A 19,523-nucleotide genomic window follows, 5' to 3' on the forward strand; every position below is an offset into this window, starting at 1 on the left:
AAACTCGCCAGAAACCCAACCATAAACCCGAAGATATTTCTTCCCTCTTTTATAAAAATCGTGTATATATCTTTCCTTCTTCGGAATTATGCACCTTACCAATCCTGTCATGCCGCTATAACTTCATCCAAATCCATTTGCATGAATAAATCACACAAAATCTTACCAAAAATCTGCAAAAAAATCTTCCACAATAACTCAACAGAATCTATGAAATATCTTCATCCTCAATTTCTTCTAACCGGTGATAATTTCCTTCCTTTCTCGATTCCAATGCAATTACCACCCCTGTTTACTAGAAACAGGATGTTATCTATCCATATCCGAGAGTAAATCCCCACAATATCTCCTCAAATCAATCCCAAAAATATTCGCAGAAACAGATTCATTTTTCCTGCCAAAACCTTGTGTTCTTGGTGATGAAGAAGGGTGCCCCGTAAAAATTTGAAGGGTGCCCATAGCGGTGGGGTGTATATAACAAATCAGGTAGCCCCTTAGCCAGTGGAGTGCCCCATAGTAATAGGTTACCCCTTATCCAAAATTGTGAGTTCGAATAACAAGTGTCTTCCGGGGTCCAAATACCACTTTTCGAGCAACTTTTCCATAAGAGCTTATTTCCTTGAAAAGACTTAAAAAAATATTATTAGTGATAAAATGAGTTCTAGCTCATGTAATTATGGGTGAAAATGCGTCGCACTTGCGTGTTCATCACACTGCGCGGCACCAAACATAAACGGAGCCTTATGAACTTGCAAGGAAAAAGGAGTACATGATTAAGTTCACGATTCCTATAGACGTGGGCAGAATTGAAATTCAGTTGGCTAGTGTCACTGGCTTGGCACTCACGAGTTCACAATGGGCATACAATTCTTAATATCAATTAATGCATGGTGAAGCGAGTCGATGTCAGCACACTAGTGACTTTATTATTGTTAGCATAAGAATGGAAGAATATCACCTCCATAACCATGTGCAAATGAAGAAAAAGGAAATATTAATATATCTTGTCCTTACATAAGTTCTCTAGCTTTATTTATATAAAGAATCTGAAGGAATATTTGAAGCCAAATGACGTCATTTTGCAAATACAGTTAAGGTGGGAGCCAGCACATGCAATAAAATATCATGCTTTCTAAATGAAATTGATATACTATGGAAAGTGGAGATTCGGTGATACTTTACAATGTCTCGGCATATTATGACACGCGGCAGAACATCATTGGGTGAATTTATATTTTCATGACATGTGGCAGACTTCTATTGGGAGGTGATGTGACGACGAAGAAGAAAAATGTGAATTCATTTGTGAGCTATATTTATGTGTTGTTTCAAAATATACCAGAGGGGGGCGCCCGTCCATAGAGCTGGAAGAGAAACAGGAGAAGGATTTTGGAGTTTTTCTTCTCCATTTTTTCTTAGCTATTTGATTTTAATCTTTTTATGGTTTTTTTGTGAAAGTCATGGCTAGCTAAAGCTATGTTAGGGTCTAGGTAGAACCCAATTTTATTATGAAAACTCTATATTTATATGCTTAATAATGAGTTGATTGATTAGTAGTTTTTCTTCATTTGGCTTGGTATTCTATTGTTGATGTGATTTTCTAGATTATTTATGCTTTTGAATTGATATTGCGTGCTTCGGTTAAATCCCTAGACGTGGTATGCAAGGATAGATAGGTAATACTTTAGAATCACTACTCATGAAGCGAAGACAACTATAGCGGAGAAACAATATTTGAAAAAGCATGGAATATACTTTTAAAGATTAGTAGAGTTTGCATAATTAATTGGTGGAAACTTAAAATCCTAATAACCCACACTCATTTTGTTTATCTTTAAATTATTTATCATTTCATTTTGTTCCTAATTTCTAAAAATCCTTAAAACATTATCTTGTTGATTATTTAATTTTTGGTATTAGTTGGTAGAGTATTTCACACTCCTTGTGGGAACGAACCACATTTGCTATCTATATTACTATTGACCTGTGCGCTTGCAGATATAACTGGGTTTCATTTAATCATTAATTTTGGTTATCTAAAATCTACATTATCATTTTGGCGCCGCCGACGCGGATTTATTTTTAGGTTTATTTTTATTTGGTTTGTACAGTATTTTAATTTCATCTTAGATTTTTTTTTCCTTTTTATGGGTTTCTTTTGTATTTGTTTTCAGGGACTTTTTGATGATGATGACTTCTTCTGAGGAGACGCCATCTACGATGATGCTGGCGGAATATATGCGTAGAAATTCAAATTATCAGGAAACCTCATCTGCGATGATGCTTGGTGAATACATGCATAGGCAACGGTATGGAGTTTTTGATCCACATGCGGTAAGTGAAGAATCTCCTTTAGAGATATACGAGAAGTATTATAAACACACACCACCTAGTTTGGAACAAAGTTTGAGAGTTCTTGAATGTCAAAGATTATTTGTTGATGATGATGATGAATCATGTAGTGACTCTCTGTCCCATACTGAATATATAGATGACCCTGTGAATGATTGTGTAGATGATTCGTCTAATTTATTAGAAGAACCTATCTCGCAAGATCTTTCACCCAACTTAGAGGTTGTTTCTAGTCCCCTGGACTTCCAAAAGTTACCTAATTTAGGGTTAGAATTATGTGCTTCAAAAATTTTGTTGGAATACTTTGCATCCAAATACCCAGAGGACATCCCTGTTTCTAATACCGTGCATGAGCCAATTGACAATTTCCCAGTACCAATAGTATCCCCATATTTTGTTCTTTAGCACTTCCTTGTGCAGTAAAAACTTGGTTTAGGGGTAAATCTTTGTTTTTGATAGTTTCAGTGTCTCCGCATCGTTATAACATAAGTGTGAAGCTGTCGTTTGTAAATATTGTATTTTGGGTCGATCCCCAAGTTTTCAGGTTATTAGTGTATGGGGATCCTTTTTTGTACATTCCAGTAGGTGTATTTTATTTTATTTTTATATTTTCGTTTACTTTTTTTCATCTTATGGATTTCCCATCTTAAATTTTGCATTGGATGACTCAATTACATTGAGGACAATGTAATGTTTAAGTGTGGGGGAGTGGTTAATGTTGTACTTTTCTTTTTCAGGAATTTCCTTGCATGTTATGACCAGCTGTGTAGCGGGTCTTTTCTTTGTTCTTGCATTATATGACCAGCTGTGTAGCGGGTCTTAAAAAAAAATTATGACCAGCTGTGTAGCGGGTCTCTCCATGTCTCTTATTTTATGACCAGCTGTGTAGCGGGTCAGTTTTCTGTTTTGCTCGAGGACTAGCAAAATGTAAGTGTGGGGGAATTTGATAAGCACGAAAGTGCGACGCATTTTCACCCATAAATACATTAGCTGAGACTCATTTTATCACTAATAAACTTGTTTTAAGTCTTTTCAAGGAAATAAGCTCTTTTGGAAAAATAGATCGAAAAAAGTGTTAAAAGCAGCCAGAGGAACTGATAAAGGCACCCATCATTTCAGATACGGTCACCCAACTTGTTAAAGTCACCCAACAAATGAACAAATGGATAGAGGCACCCTCTTCTTCTTCATTTGAAACAGATTCACATAATTTATGGGAGATCTCAAAGATTTAAGGCAAAGATATCTTGTTGCCTATTATACAAGAAGTTTTCATATCTTGAAGTTAAAAGAGATAATATATTGATGAGTTTGTTTTTATTGAAAAGGAGAAAGAAAATGTGTGGTTTTATTTATAAATAAAAAAATAATAATATCCCCAGGATTTATTCTAGCAAATAGAGGAAGATGTGTGATAATGGAGAAAGAAATTATTCCTGAGATATCTTTCATCAAAGAGAAGATCTGGTGGAGTTATGGAAGAATATTTTGAAAATATGTTTGAGTAATGGGTTGTTGTGTATAAATAGGGTGCTAATAGGACCAAACAGGAGAAAAAGAGGGGGAAGTTTTGGTAGAGCAAAATTGTTGCGTTTATTTTTTCTTCATTTTCACCATTGTAAACACCATTTGAGCTATTAATTATATTTTTTTGAGTGTGTTTTCATCATGAGAAGCTAGACCCCAACACTGGGTCGACGGAGGAAGCCGGACTTCATACATGGGTGAATTTGTTTTATTTTCTATTTGACTTTTGCATGGTATCGGTTTCACCATGATACCTTTCGACGAAGCAATTGATAGTCACGGAATCAGGCTTCACATAATTTTCAACCAAAGCATATAGACCAGATTCCATTACTATTTGTTGGACCTCTTCACATTCATCGGACAATTTCCAACAATCCGTGGCTTGGTTTCGGCAAACACGCACAGCCTTCATATGATCCTACAATCAGGAGACAATACAATTAAGATATTTTACATAAATACACAACAATACATATGCACAAGATAAAAAATACTTACATAGGTTTGATAGATAGTACGAGCCCACGAGTGCTTGTATCCAAATAGTGTTTTCGGTTCCGGAGCTTCACCCTAAATTCTACCACGTTCAAGGTCAGGTATCATGTCATTAATATGAGGAAGGTGGGAACCTTTAAATTTCACTTTGCCATTGCCCTTCTTGTCATTGCCTTGTGTTGGTTGTTGACTTGGCCCACCAACTTCGCTTTGGCTTTCTAATTGACTTGTAGGAACCACATTATCTTCATCCTCACTTTCCTCTTCATCTTGCTCATCTTGATCATCGTGGTCACGGATTACATCTCGACTACGGTCACCTCCACTCTCCCAAATTATCCCTCTTGTATCATCCCCCAAACGCTTTTTACGACCTTCATATTTCCCTCGAGGAGGGAGAGATTGAGGAGTATCAAGACCGTCCTTCCATCTTCTCTTAGTGACAGCATCTTTAGTTTTTCTTTTGTTAGCCTCCTTGGATTTTGACCTATATCATAAAATCACACGAAATGAATGTGAGACAACTCACTTTCAGTTTTTCTACCGGCATTGACTTACTGAAACAAAGCACGCCGGTTGTCTGTTCCGGCATTAAACAATGACTGTCGACAATGCCGATAATCATATGTAATTCTCCTGTATGTTTTAAGTCCACTATCGGCATGCTCGAAATAAATCAATTCCATGCCGTAACCTGGTGCCGGCATTCGAATCAACCTAAAAATATATGCCGGTTTAGGTGACAAATTCTTAAGTTTTCCTGTATTTTTAAGTCCACTACCGGCATGCTCGAAATAAATCAATTCCATGCCGTAACCTGGTGCCGGCATTTAAATCAACCTAAAAATGTATGTCGGTACTTGTGATAAATTCATAAACTCTCTTGTATGGTTTAAGTCCACTACCGGCATGTTCGAATTTTTACAAAAGAATGCCGGTACTATAAACCGGCATACAATGCAACCAAATGTCTATGCCGGTACTGGTGACAAATTCATAAACTCTCCTGTATGTTTTTACACTACACCAAATCTAGGATTTCCTTATTGAGAAAAAGCATTACAAAAAGATAGAAGTTAATTTCCCTTACGAAAATAAATGGTTATCGATAGGGAGTAATGTAATGTGTGAGAATTTTGATTCACTCTTTTAATCCATTAGGAAAATTAAATAGACTAACACTTTAAGTTCATTACAATATTTATCCTAACTATTTATATTTTACACTTCATATTTACTTTGTTATGCAAATACTATGTTACAACCGTTGTTAACTCTTTCTATTACTATTAAAATGACCAATAGACAAATGACATGTGTCTTTTGATTCTAGACGTTTGTAACATTATTTCTGTTAGAAAATTTGTTAGGTCTGATACCTAACAAATGGCACTTTTCCGGCCTGACAGTTTCCGGTCGCCTGAACTGATGACAGTTTCCGGTCGCCAGAACTGACGACGGTTTCCGGTCGCCGGGACTGACAATATTCAGTACCCATAAAATTAATTTTTAAGCTACAATTTAAAGAATCGAACACTGGATATATAAAATATATATATTAAGAACCATAATGATTATATACAAGGAGCAGTAGCTACCCAATAGTTACATGACAAATTACAGACTGAAAATTAGATAGGTACTAAAGAAGTTTTCACTTCACAAAAAGTGTGCTCCTCCAAGCAGGATATGTTTTCACTGCACAAAAAGTAGTTATTGAAGCTTTCATTCACGGGCAGACTCCATAAACTGTTTCCACTTCAAAAAGTAGTTACTCAAGAAGTTTTCATTCATGGGTAGAATCCACAAACTCGATACGAGACACGGGCCAAATTACTGATTCATTTGCAACATACTCTTTAAAATAAAAGCGATCACCTTGAGGACTGTCAGGTACAACACAGTTACCATCCTCGATGGTTTCAAGACATACCTTTCTCTCTTCTGGTTGCACTAAGAGTCCCTGACAATGTTCTCCATCTATGCCATACACAACATAACCTGTGGAAACAATTTCCCTTTTTTTGTTGTAAAGGCGCACAAATTGATTTCCATTAGGATCTTCAACACCACCACCAGCTGGGTTTGTGCTGGCAGAATGTTGGTTTTGTTGTTGTTTTGCCATAACTTGCAGCACAACCTATAACAACAGACAAAACCGTTAATTGCTTGTGTCACCTACAACAAATAAGAGACTAAAATGTAAATAAAGTTGTAATACAAATTTTCATCAACAGACAAATTGACAGCTAAAGAAGACTTGTCATCAGCATATACAAACATAAACAGTTATTGGATAATGAGAGCTACAGATATGAAATCATAACTCAAAACGAACACAGTTGAATCCCCTAAATAAGAAAGCACCCCCCCCCCCCTTTAAAGCTTAAGTACGTGCAAAAGTATAAGAGGCAACTTGCATACAGATTTTTTATTAAGTGTTTCAAAAATAAGCCTAATTTTTGTGCCCTGGCTCTATTGCTCTAGCAGAAATTCGAGTCTGTTTGGATTACTCGTTTGAAATAGAGGCCACATAAGAACACAAATTAGGTTTGCCACTTGGGAATAATAACTACAATCCATAAACATTTAAGCATTTATATCAAAAGGATGTCCCAAGGAAAAAAAAGGGTACATCCACCAAAACATACAGTTTGAAATTCTAGTGTTTTATATGTACCACTAGTATACCTACAATCTAGTACAAACATTCACGCATTTATATCAAAAGGATGTCCCAAGGAAAAAGAAAGGTACAACACTATATGTATGTTCAAAGCATCCACGAAAACATACAATTTGAAATGCTAGTATTTGATATGCATGATAACTTTTCAAAAGTTATCATGCATTTGATATGCACCATCCAAAAGTTATCATGCATCTATCCTTTGAAATATAATCGCAACTAACTAATGAACTATCCTAGTTGATTCATATTTCATGAGCATTAAGATGTAATGATAAACAAAAACATATATGTACCATCCAAAAGTTATCATGCATCTATCCTTTGGAATATAATCACACTAACTAATGAACTATCCTAGTTGATTATGTAGTTGTAGGAAATCCTACACTACACCCCTCATATGATTTCATTATTGATCAACTCACTTTTAGGTTTACACTCTTAATCTTATTGATTAATCTTTGAATGTTCTTACAAGAAAATATAAAGAAAACAAGAATGATCTCTGCTCTGAACTTTCTCTCTCCTATTTACTTGTCTCTTACTCAAAAAAGATTTATCTCCTTCTTTACAACTCGAACGACTATTTATAAAGAAAATACATAGTGGATGACAGCTAATCTGTCCTTTATTTTCGAGTATGGTTTGAGACATTCTCGCAACATTACAAATGTTAATTTCGCAAACTCTCTAATCTTCGCAGGACTATCACATCTTTCTCGTGATCTTAGATGACGTCATTTATTTTATCATTTCTGAAACTGTTCTGCGACGCTGTTATGCTGTGTCATTGATAATTTCGCTGAAACATTGTCATTGCGAGATTTTGATCCTACATCTTGCCTCTTCTCATATCTTCTCTGCAAAGTAGAGAATGATGTGAGAAATGCCGCAGCTGCTCATCTTTTCATGTTCTGCATTTATCACACGTATTCTTTCGTCCATTTGTTTCTTGACACGTCTTCTGTAACCGCTACTTTTCAACCGCTCACGTCTCTTCGTCTTGATGGTGTTTATTTCTTCGAGTAAAAAAAATCTCCTTTATATACTCATCTTACTCTTCTTTCTATTTTTCTTTTTACTTTCTCTTCTATTTTTATTCTCTCGTCTCTGCAATTCTGTTATTCTTCTGCAAGTTCTGTTGCTGTAACTTTTTCCTCCTTCAATCCTCTTATTTTTTATTCATTCCCATACTCTATATTCAAACATGTCTCCAAGTGGTCATAGATATGAAAAGAATTTACAAGATGTCCAAAAAGATCTTGCTGATAAAGGTTTTACACTCTCCACCATTCCTGGTGAAAATGCCAAATCAATTCTTTCTATCAAACTTTTTTCTGATTAGTATTGTGATGATCAAGCAATCATAATTTTGCTAGGTCAGATTCTCGCAGGTCTCCCTATTCCTCTTTATAACCCAGATCTTCCTTTATTTTATGAAGTTCTCGCTCACTCGGGATTTTCGCGAGCTATCTTCCAACTGAGTGGGGACTGCATCCGTCTGATGTTAGAGTTCGCTAATCGTGGTGTTGGTAGAGGATCTCTTTACTCCAAAGAACTTAGGGATCCTAAATTCGCAGACCTAGAGATAGTTGCTGAGAAATACACAGTAGTGAATTTCTTTGAGAACTATGAACTTATCTCCATGAAGAAAGAGAATACTCGCTGGGGTATTCGCTTAAAAAAGAAAGATAACATTGATGAAGCAAAAGTTTTCATGCAAGATATTGATTGGCATTCTGGTAAAAACACAACTCCTCTCCAATCTAAAGATGATAAATGGTGTGTTTTTCCTTTAATGCTAAAAGGACCCTACATTGCTGGGTCAAACGTTCTTCCTGCGAATCTCGCTGCTTATTAACCTTGAGTCTTCTCTTGGCCAGAAAAGGAGAAAGAGGTATGTTTCTTCCCATTTGACTCACTTTATATTTCTTTATTGATTTTTATTATTCTATTTGCTAACTCTTGCGACATTCCGCAGATTCAAAAACTGAAAGATAGTTATAACAGGACTGGGAAGTCTAGTACTCTGTTAGCTCTTCGCTCATACACAAATGAGGTAAGAAATTTTCTATTATTATTTTAAACAGTATATTGTTACCTCCATACTTCCATCTCTTATTTCTATCTGTGTGTGAAGATTATTGCTGAAGTAGAAGAATCTGTCGATGTTGCGAAGATTGGTGATAAAGGTAAAGGCGCTCTTCGCAAGGAAAAATTAAATGGTCCTCCTCCAAAGAAAAGGAAATTTCGTTCTTCTTCTCCTTCAAATATTCTTCCTCACGAAAATTCCGAAAGTGACAAAGGTGGTGAGGACAATGATGATCTTGCTGCAAGGTGAAGATTATCCACCTGAATCTTCTATGGCTAAGCTCTCTGGCCTCTTTTCTGATTCTCTTCAAGGAGTGGGAGATAGCCAATTCGCAAATGCCTGCAAAGATCTCGCTACCCTTTGCCATGTCCCTTTACTAGATGGCGATAGCTCTCTTCGTGGAGTTTCTAGATCAGTGACTCCCGACTTCTTGCATTCTCTCAATAGTCTGGTATACTTTCATCCTTTTACTTCTTCATTGTTATAACTCAAAATTTCTTTCTATATTAGTATTTTTTATATCTTTTCGCAGGCTGGAAAAGCTTCTTTTGTTGTTGCCTCAGATCTAGAGAGAAGACGCGAAAATCTTGAAAAGAAGAATCTTCAATTTCGCAAAAAAAAAATGAAGAATTGGAAGATGAAGTTAAAGGTCTTCGCGAGAAAAATTCACAATTATAAATTGATTCTTCTTCGTATAAGAACAAAATCTCTAGTCTTCAACAAGCTAATAATCAGCTTTACGGTATGTTACTTTTCTCTTTTCCCTCTATTTATTCATCCTGTTGTTTTATCTTATTTAAATGATCCTTTTTGCAGACATTTATGGTCTTTCTGATGAAGTTACCCTTCTTCGTTCATTTCCTAACGCCTTGGATAATGATACCCTTCTTGAACGTCTTAACAATTCCTTAAATAGCTTCTCAAATGATAGAATTTCATCTCTTTCTCTAAATGAGCTTAGATCTAAATTTTGCCTCTTAGAAACTGATCATAGATCTAGTTTAGGCTAAGCCAACAGATTTAAGCGTCTCATTATTGATTCCAAAGAGAAAACCAATGAGTTAAGAACCAAAATTAGCGGTCTCATAGATGATAAGGATCGTATCTCTGATCAAGGTGCCAAGGCTTTGGAGAAATTCCAAGAGGCTCTCCTTGAAGTTCAACTTGAACGAGATGAAGCTAACCGCAAGAATATCGAACCCTGCGAAATGGAAAATCAAATTCGTTCTCGTCTTCTCATAAGTAGTGAGGATGAATTTGTTTGGGATGCGAAAATTTTATATGATGCTAGAAAATACTTAGGCGTATATGTTAGTCTCCAAGTTGAACATACAACCTTGATTAGAGATATGATTTCTGACAGAGAAGGTTGCTAATTGCTCTTCTTTACTAATCTTTTGCTTCTTATGAATTTTCATCAAGTTAATAATTGATTGTCTTTTGTTCGCAGATTCTGAAAATAAATATCGTGAAAAGATTGAAGAACTTGAAGCTGAAAAGGAGGAACTCGCAAAAGAATCTTTCTTCTCGCAACGACAAGTATTCTAGATTAAAGAATCAAATCAAGATCATTGTTGCGAATTTTAAGAATGACGCTATGCATTTTCGCAATCAAACCATCCAAATGGTTTGTGACGATCATAATATCCCACATTCTGATTATCCTTGTCTTTTAGAAGAAATCCCACAGAATACTCCCAGTTTGATTATCTCTGATAGCGAAGCTGACGATGAAGAATCTGATAGTGATGGAAGTTCTGATGGTGATGAAGATTCTGACGAGACGAAAAGGAAACAAGTCTGATGAAGATAATGAAGGATTAACTAAGAAATAGTCTTTACTTCTTTCTTTGTTCTTTGTAATACTTGTACATTTATTTCCTTTCTGTATATTTGTGTTTCTTTCATTTTGACCTGCATTAATTAAAACAATTCTTCTTTGCAATACAGTTAATCAATATAATCATTAATTCTTGAATCTTTGAGTAAATCTCATATGGAGACAAATAACATTTTCTAATTTCATACATTCCCATACTTGCCTCTGTTATTTGAATCCAAATGAGAGATTTCATAAAAAATTCTTATTGTATAACTTCGCAATCTTATGCGAAGTGAATTTTGTTTCTTTTCAAAATCTCATTCTGTGTGGTCTTATTTTGCCTTCCTAATTAAAGGTCTTATTATGCCACCTCTTGTCATTGCGACAAAATCGCAGGACGTCCTTGCACTTTCATGCAAAAACCCATTGATCTTGCCTTAACTTTTTCTTTTGTATTATGGCCTCTTCAGGAATGTTGCGACAATATGACAGGCCTAAATATTCTTGCGAAAATGAAACCCCATGACATTCCGTCTTGCGACGAAATCGCAGGACGTCTTCGCACTTTCATGCGAAACCCATTGATCTCGTCTTATCCTTTTCTTTTGTATTATTGCCTCTTCAGGATTGTTGCACAAATATGACAAGCCTTAATATCCTTGCGAATAAAAAGCCTCATGACATTTGCGTCTTAAGACACTTATCAGCTCCCTAATGGAGGGTGCCGCCCTTATCTCCCCCTGGTTGCCCCTTCAAGGAGGCGTACTTCTACCATACAAGGTTAGCTCCTCCCATCCAGTCTTAACAACAACCAGTTGTTTTCGCAGCCTCTTATCCCTTTTACCTATAGGGTTATGGTTACGAGACTGCACCCTAAGTGGGGTTTTCTTCAGGCCGAGTGCAGTATAAGCCAAGACTTGTCAAGAATGGCAAAGTACGCTTCAAACGTCTCTGGCACTCTTGACTCAACCGTGTACCTCGGCGCCTTGATCAGATCTGCACTCCTTGGGAGAGTCCTTATTACCTTAGTCGCCCAACCTAAGTCATATGCTTAAGTGAGAATCCAAGGTGCCTCTCCCGGATGGGCTTCATTGACCCCAAATCTCCATGACTCAGGTTCCGGTGGCGGTGTAGCCTTTCCCTGAGTCATGCAATAGGTACCCCCTTATATGACGTACTTTAGGTCTTACATTTGCCTCTTGCGAAATTGTATTCGCGAACTAGGGTGTACGCCATAAAGGTTTGCCTCTTTCTCTTTTGTCATTTTTCTCTGATTATTTTGTAAAATTCATTATCTCTGCGAGAGTCTCGCAAATCATCATATTGTATCTGAATTTCGCAATCTCAATTTTGCCATTCAATCAAATGTATTTTTGAGAATTTTGCTTATTGCGAGAGTATCGCAACAACTTAATCATTCATACATTTCTTGTTTTTATTACCTTTGTCATCCTCTGCTTCTTTATTATTTTCTCTGCTACTGCTTCCTTAGTAGTGGTATGTTCATTATTTTTATTCTGAGCTAGCATTAGTTTCGCAACATCTCTTCTCCTTTCCTTTCGATTGTATCCACCATCAACCTCTCACTTCTTTGTGTATCTTTGATTTTGTGTCGCCAATTTTCCTTCTTGTTTGCTCTTCCTTCGCAAGATTCTATCTCAGTTTCGTAACACCTCTTTCCTTCAACCCAATCTCCCTTTATGATTCCTACACCACTGGGGTGAGGGAATTTGATGCACTGGTGAAATTGAAGCTACACCTAGAATCCCATGTAGCCAAGGTCGACCAATTAACGCCATTGTAGGGTGATTCTACATCAACGACACAGAATAAGATTTCAGAAGATATTCCCTTCAATGGAATTCGCATAGTAACCTCCCCTTTAGGCTTGTTAGCAGTACCATTAAAACCATATATCTTATATGTTGATGGTATAAGATCATCTCTTCCACCCATGGTTTTATAAGTATGATAAAATAAGATGTTCACAGAGCTTCCAGTATCGATTAGAATTCTATTGATTCCCATGAATCTTCAGCTTCATCATCCTCTTCTTTCGGTTTTGGATTAATTTCTAATTTTTACCAATGGATTGTCATGCACCTCTTCTCCTTCGGGAATTTCTTCTGCGGTAAAAGAAATGATGTTTCTGCCATTCCTCTAGTGGCGAGATTTTCGCAATATTCATAATTTCTCTTCCATCATTATCTCTTGCGAACACTCTACTCAAAACATTATCATGAAAATCTTCAATTGTCTTATATGAATGTACGATAGAGTGACAGAATAGATTTTTTGCTTTTGCACCAACTTCTATGAAGAATGTTTCTTTCTTTTTCATCGTATTCACTTTGTGATGTTCTGGTGGTGGTGGGTGGTTGAGATTGTGGATGCCCTACCAGAAAGTCGTTTAGTTTTCCTTGATCTATCATTCTCAAAATAATTCTTTTTACATTTCTGCAATCATTTGTGGTATGTCCATGAAAATGATGATAAGAACAAAACTCATGACTTCTGTGGTTTGGAGGTGGTTCCGTTCCCATGTTCCATGGTGTTGGTATATTCTCCATCAAGATTATAGCTTCCCATATCTCCACACTTGCATTTAGAGGTGGCATCTTGATTTCTTCCCATACTACCTTGTGACCTCCTTGTCCTCTATTATAGTTTTGTCTTTGACCTCCATAAGTTTCTTGCGGTTGATCGAGTCTTTGAATCTTGTTATTTCCTCCACGATTGTAGAAATTTATTTCTCTTTCATACTCTTCTTGATCTCGGCTTCCCATAGCTACCAGTTTCTGTTGATTGTTACTTGTCACCTTCTCTTGTTGTACTTGCGAAGTATTCGCCACTGTGTTTATTAGCTTGGGTAATAAGCTTGCACTCGTTGTTTTTGAGCTGGTGTTCTCAACTGGATATGATTCCATTTCATTTTGTCTTTCCTCTAGAGAAATGTATTCTTCTTGAAGTTCCCGCAATTCAGTCATTGTGATCGTATTCTTGACTCTGAAAATTTGGACATACAATAGGTTTGTTGCGAACATAGCATTGATAAATGATAATATAAGATATCTCTCATCTACACGGCCAGCCATTTCGCTACACATAGTTCTCCATCTTCTAGTCAGGTGTTTCAAACTTTCGCCAATCCTTTGTTTTAATCCAAACACATCTTCTATACCAGGTCGCGAGGAATTATTACTTATATACGCCCCCAAGAATGTAGTCTGCAAATGATTGAAGGAGTTTATTGTGTACTTTGGTAGAACTTCAAACCATTTTAACGCCTCTCCTGTTAAGTTGGATGCGAAATATTTGCACAATACATCATCATGATTATCCCATTGTAACATGCACCTCACATAGGCTTTAATGTGTTGAATTGCACAAGTTGTTCCATCAAAAATGCTGGTTAATGCGGGAAAATTGCATTTCGGTGGTATTCCTCCTAATTGTACTTCCCTTGTAAATGGAGTTTTCGCAGCTTCTTCTATTGCTTCATCCAATTTTCTTCTACCTACTTCTCCTCTATTATTTAACATTCCTCTCATTTCTTCTAATTCTTTCAATATTTGTTTATTTACACCTGAATCTTGATCCATTGGTCTCTTTAATTTCGCCTCTCTTCTTCTGCGTTCATGTCTATCTTCTCTCGCGAAATTTTTCATTTCTTCTTCATTATCCTCATCTCTATCTTGAATTCGCATATGATGATGTCTTTCATTTTCCCCTCCATGATTTTGTTCATTTCTTATCAATTCGACTCGCTGTCTTTCAGCCATCCTCTTTACTCTATCATACTCTTCATTGAGATTACCGTTATTCCGGTTTTGTGTACGTCTTCTTTCTCGATTGTCATGATTGTTCTGGCGAATTGTCTCCTGAAGCTCTTGTTCTTCCATTTCCGCTCTCAATCTTTCACGTTCGCAGATTAAACGTGCTTGTTCAGCATAATGTCTTTCAATTTCTTCTTCAATTGTCTGTTGATTTCTTTGAGTTTCTCTCACACGTAAAATTCTTCTTCCTTACTCTCGATTTCCTTCGCCATCTTGGTCGTTTCGTCCCTGATGTTGTTAGTTCTCTTGATTTCCACCATTTTTCCCATCATCAAAAGTTTCATTTTGTGGAACGTAACGATCATCAGCTCTTTCTCTATTTTCGCGACGTTCTTCATTAGGATTTGATATTTCTTCTTGAATATTGTTTCCATCATTGATTGTGGGTGAGTTTCGCCTCATTTCTTTTCTAGTCGATCTTTAATATGATTTTGTAATACTTCTCGATCTTCTATTCTATAGTCTTATATTCTCCATCCTTAATTCATGATTTTGCCTTGTTAAATTTGCACGTTCTTCTGCCTCAGCTCTTCTTTCATCATGTATTCTTCGTCTCAACGTTTCTAATGCTCCAACTTCCTCATCTCCATGAATTATTCACATACAGTTCTTCGGATACAGTACTTCATATGCAGTACTTCACATACAGTGCTTCGGATGTAGGTCTTCAAATGTCTTTCTCTCCTTGATGACTTGTGCTGAAATCAATTGCCTTACTAAAACTTTTACAAGGAAAACCCTAGTGGGATAAAACCATGGTACAACTCTTTACATGTAGTACTTCACATGTTGTCTCGTATTTTACATGTAGTTCATCACATGCAATACGATCTTCAAAGATCGACGATTCTAAGTTAATTGCCTCGTTAAAACTTCGTCAGGAAAACCCCTGAGGAAAAAACCTGAATTAAAGAAAAAGAGCACAATATTAATTAAACTTAGAACAGAGTTGGATTCGTATACGTTGCCTTATTAAAACCTTGACAAGGAAAACCAAGTGGGATAAAACCTTGATGAAGGGAAAAGAGTACAACGTGGCAGATGCAAGTAAAGGTGACCTGTTGTAGATGGTCACTTTGCTCCATTGAATTTGACTAGTTGCTTCACAACTCCTAAGGCAGGAAATCCTTGTGAGAGAGACAATAGCCTTAGATGGGAAATTACATTCCTGGTGTTTGTTGTTGTCTCATTAAAAACCTTGTCGAGCAATAAAACCCTGGTGGATTAGGCCTTCATCCGTTTGTTCTTCCTCCTATTCTTCCGGACTTCCCTCGATAGGAGACAAAAGCGGCTCCACTTTTTCACCTTTCATTTGACTGTGTTTGATTATTGAAAGCTGATGCAGATGATGTATTGATAGAATTTTTCTGCTAGGTGTGTCCGACTCCTCCTCCATGTATAGCTTCCGCACAGTATGATATCCGAATTTCTACTTCTTCCACTTTCACAAAGGTTTGAAATTTGATATTGGTGAGGTTTATCCGTAAAACTTCATCCATTCCTCTAATGCAAATCTCTACTAAGCGTTCCTCCGCTACATCCTCATGGCATTCCAACGTGAATTCTCGGAAATGAGTAATGTACTTTCCGATTTCCTATCCTACCCTCTGGGTGCATCTCCCAAAATCAATTGTTGTGACTCTTCTTTGAGCGAAGTAAAATATTTTTAGGAAAAGCTGCACCATAACCGACCACGAGCTAACACTTCCGGGTTTTAAATTTTCATACCATGTAAAAGCGTCGCCTGTTAGTGACTTTGGAATTCCCGCATGTAGAGGCTTTCATCCTGAGCGTAAGCATTCATTAATGATGTGAAGAGACTTATATAATCTTTGGTGATGTATAATCTTTGGGGTATACATAATCAAAAACATCCACAGAGTATGGCGATCCTATTGAATCATAAGAACCATGTTTTAGAACGCGATAATTGGTTTCCAAGAATTTAGCTAGTACATGACGGATTTTACGTCATGACGGATTTTACGTCCCGAACTCATATATCAATATATATTTGAAAATTGAATACCACGGATAAGATTTTCCCACTTTCCTTTGCATATACAATACCTTTTTTTATAATTAGTACATGACGGATTTTACGTCCCGAACTCATATCTCTAAAACGAATTATACACGTACGTATGCCGAATCACGAACCGTTGACCGGATCTTTGACCGAATTTAATTTTTATGAAACCGAATAATACCAGTACGTTTACCGTTCCGTACGTATGTCGAACTCCGAATTGCTAACTAGGGTTGGAACGCTTACGGATCACCCAATAATTCTGTGCCACAAGTCACCCAATAATTCTGTGCCACAGGTCACCCTTAGGCCCGGCCAAAACGGTGAAAACTGTAGGTGGTGACTATTCAATACGTTTACCGGGCCGTTACTGGCAGTGGGCGGTTAGGGTTTTTGTATAAAACGAATGTTAGCCGCAGGGACGTTTCTTTGTGTCTTCTCTCTCCTGTCTACCACAAGAGTTAGGGTTTGGGTCCGAGATCACATAGAATTGGTAAGTCTCTATTTCAAAGATTATTCTTCTTTTGATTTCCTTGATTTTGAATCTGATTTCGATTTTGAATTTGATTTTCGATTTGGTTTTTGTGTTGATTTTGATTTTGTGTGATATACTGATTGTTCTCCTTTCTTGGCAGTTATTTGTGATACACCAACCTTGTGCAGCGATGTTAGATAGGTATTTTTCTCAGCGTTCTGCGTTTTTTATTTTAATTTTGTGACGCTATCGATATGTAAATTTTAATTTTATAATTAATCTTGTTTAATTTTACTAATCAAAATTTTGGATTTTTGGTATCACAAGTAAAGAAATCTTACTCAGATCGTGGATAAATTTTTTATTTCTAATAATAAACTCAAATTCTCTGGTCCTAAAACTTGGATAATTTTTAGTTGAAATCTCTCTGACACACTACAGATGTGAAAAGAAAGTCCAGTTTTGTATAGATAGTTATGTTGTTTATGATGTTCCTGTTAGGTATTCTACCTTTAGATTTTTTGCTGTCAAAATACTTGACCATCTCTTATCTTTTGAGAATCACGCGCAACATTTGATTATAATCTTGTTTTTCCTAGCCGAGTGTTATTCAACTTCCTACTGCTCCTCTACCTGCTCTTGTGCTGTTGTCTTTCCCAGATTCCCACCTTCCATCAGCAAATTCAATTGAAGAAGATGCCTCATCTGGTAGCAGTATCTCTCGTGCTTCCTCATTGGAGTACACAGATGATGAGGAGGAGTACACAGATGATGATGAGAGAGGAGGAAGTGTCAAGCATCATGGAATCTGAGATGATGATGAGGATTATCCTTCAGATTATCCAGACTCTGACATAGAAGTATGTATTCATGATCAGCATCTTTTCTTGATTGAATACAACAAACAACACCTTTTGTACCCACTCCCTCTGGCCTCTTTAGGGTTATATATGTGTTCTAGATGGTGTATAACGATAACTGTGTTGCAGGTAGTGCCAGAGACAACTGATGAACGTGTTTCTTGCTCTTATGCAAACTTGAAGAAGTTCAAGATATGCGGCCGGAATTGCAGGACTGGATAAACTCCTGGTCGAGAAAAAAAAGCCAGGTACAATTTGGCTCAATGTGTACGCTCATGCAATAAGGTTAAGGTTATGGAGGATATGGGTTATTCTTCGTAATCAGTGGGCACGACCTATAATCGCCGCAACTTGTTTCTCTCGACAAGGGGGATCACAGTTCTTTCAAGTGCTGAGTGGTTTGCAGACTGGTCTTGAACCTGCTCTCAAACATGGGTGTCTCCGTCTTATTGTGAGTTGCAATGTGGAGAAAGCTGTTCATTTCCTTCGCATGTTTTTCCAAACAGCTGGTGCTTGCAGTTTAGGCGCCGACAGCAGCGGCCATGTAAAGAAAAACGGGATTTGCAAGGATTGTGCAAAACGCTTTGTGTTGGTCAAGGACGCTACTTTAGAAACTTCGATACCTGTCATCGCGAACCTTAAAGTCCTGCATGCAAAGATTGGCGCGTCTAAATTCATAGAGCTCTCGAAGATTGCTAGAAGTCAAAATAAAGTTGCGCATTGTCTGGCAAAAATGGCAAAAAGGGATGCTCTCAAAGCTAACCGTGTGCTTCGCACGAACTCAAAGGTGATCAAACCAGCTGACTTTCCTCCTAAGCTGGGAAAAATTCTTTGGTATGATGCTTTTGGTTGTGCAACCCAGTATTCTCATTCACTCAGGCAACTAATGCTTCGGCAATGAATTATCTATCTAGTTTATATACTGTAGTATGGTTGCTTGTGTGTCCTGTTGTCTTTTTTTATATCCTTTTAAGGTTGGAGTCTCTATGGTCTGGGTATACTTATGTTACCAGTAACTCCGAGAGGATTATTTAAGGTACTTGAACTAGTAGTTTCTGGTCTCTACTGTAAAAAAAAACAAAAAAACCGCAGTACCGCACCCTTCTAAGTTAGTTTTTGAATTCCAGTCAGTTGCTCTAGATTGATTTTTGGTTTTTTAAATGCTGGTCGTGAATATGTTTAAAGTTTGGGGATTTTTTTTTTCTATCCCAGTTTTTTTTTAACCGTTAACAATTAAAATTTGGCATAATTGTAAGTTCTCACTTACAATCTTTTGCAAGTTTGCCATCTGAGCTTGCAATCTTTTGGAAGTTCTCAACTTACAATCCTTGTTTGCTTTT

The sequence above is a fragment of the Papaver somniferum genome, chromosome 5 (genome assembly GCF_003573695.1).
Source record: "Papaver somniferum cultivar HN1 chromosome 5, ASM357369v1, whole genome shotgun sequence".
Taxonomy (NCBI): Eukaryota; Viridiplantae; Streptophyta; class Magnoliopsida; order Ranunculales; family Papaveraceae; genus Papaver; species Papaver somniferum.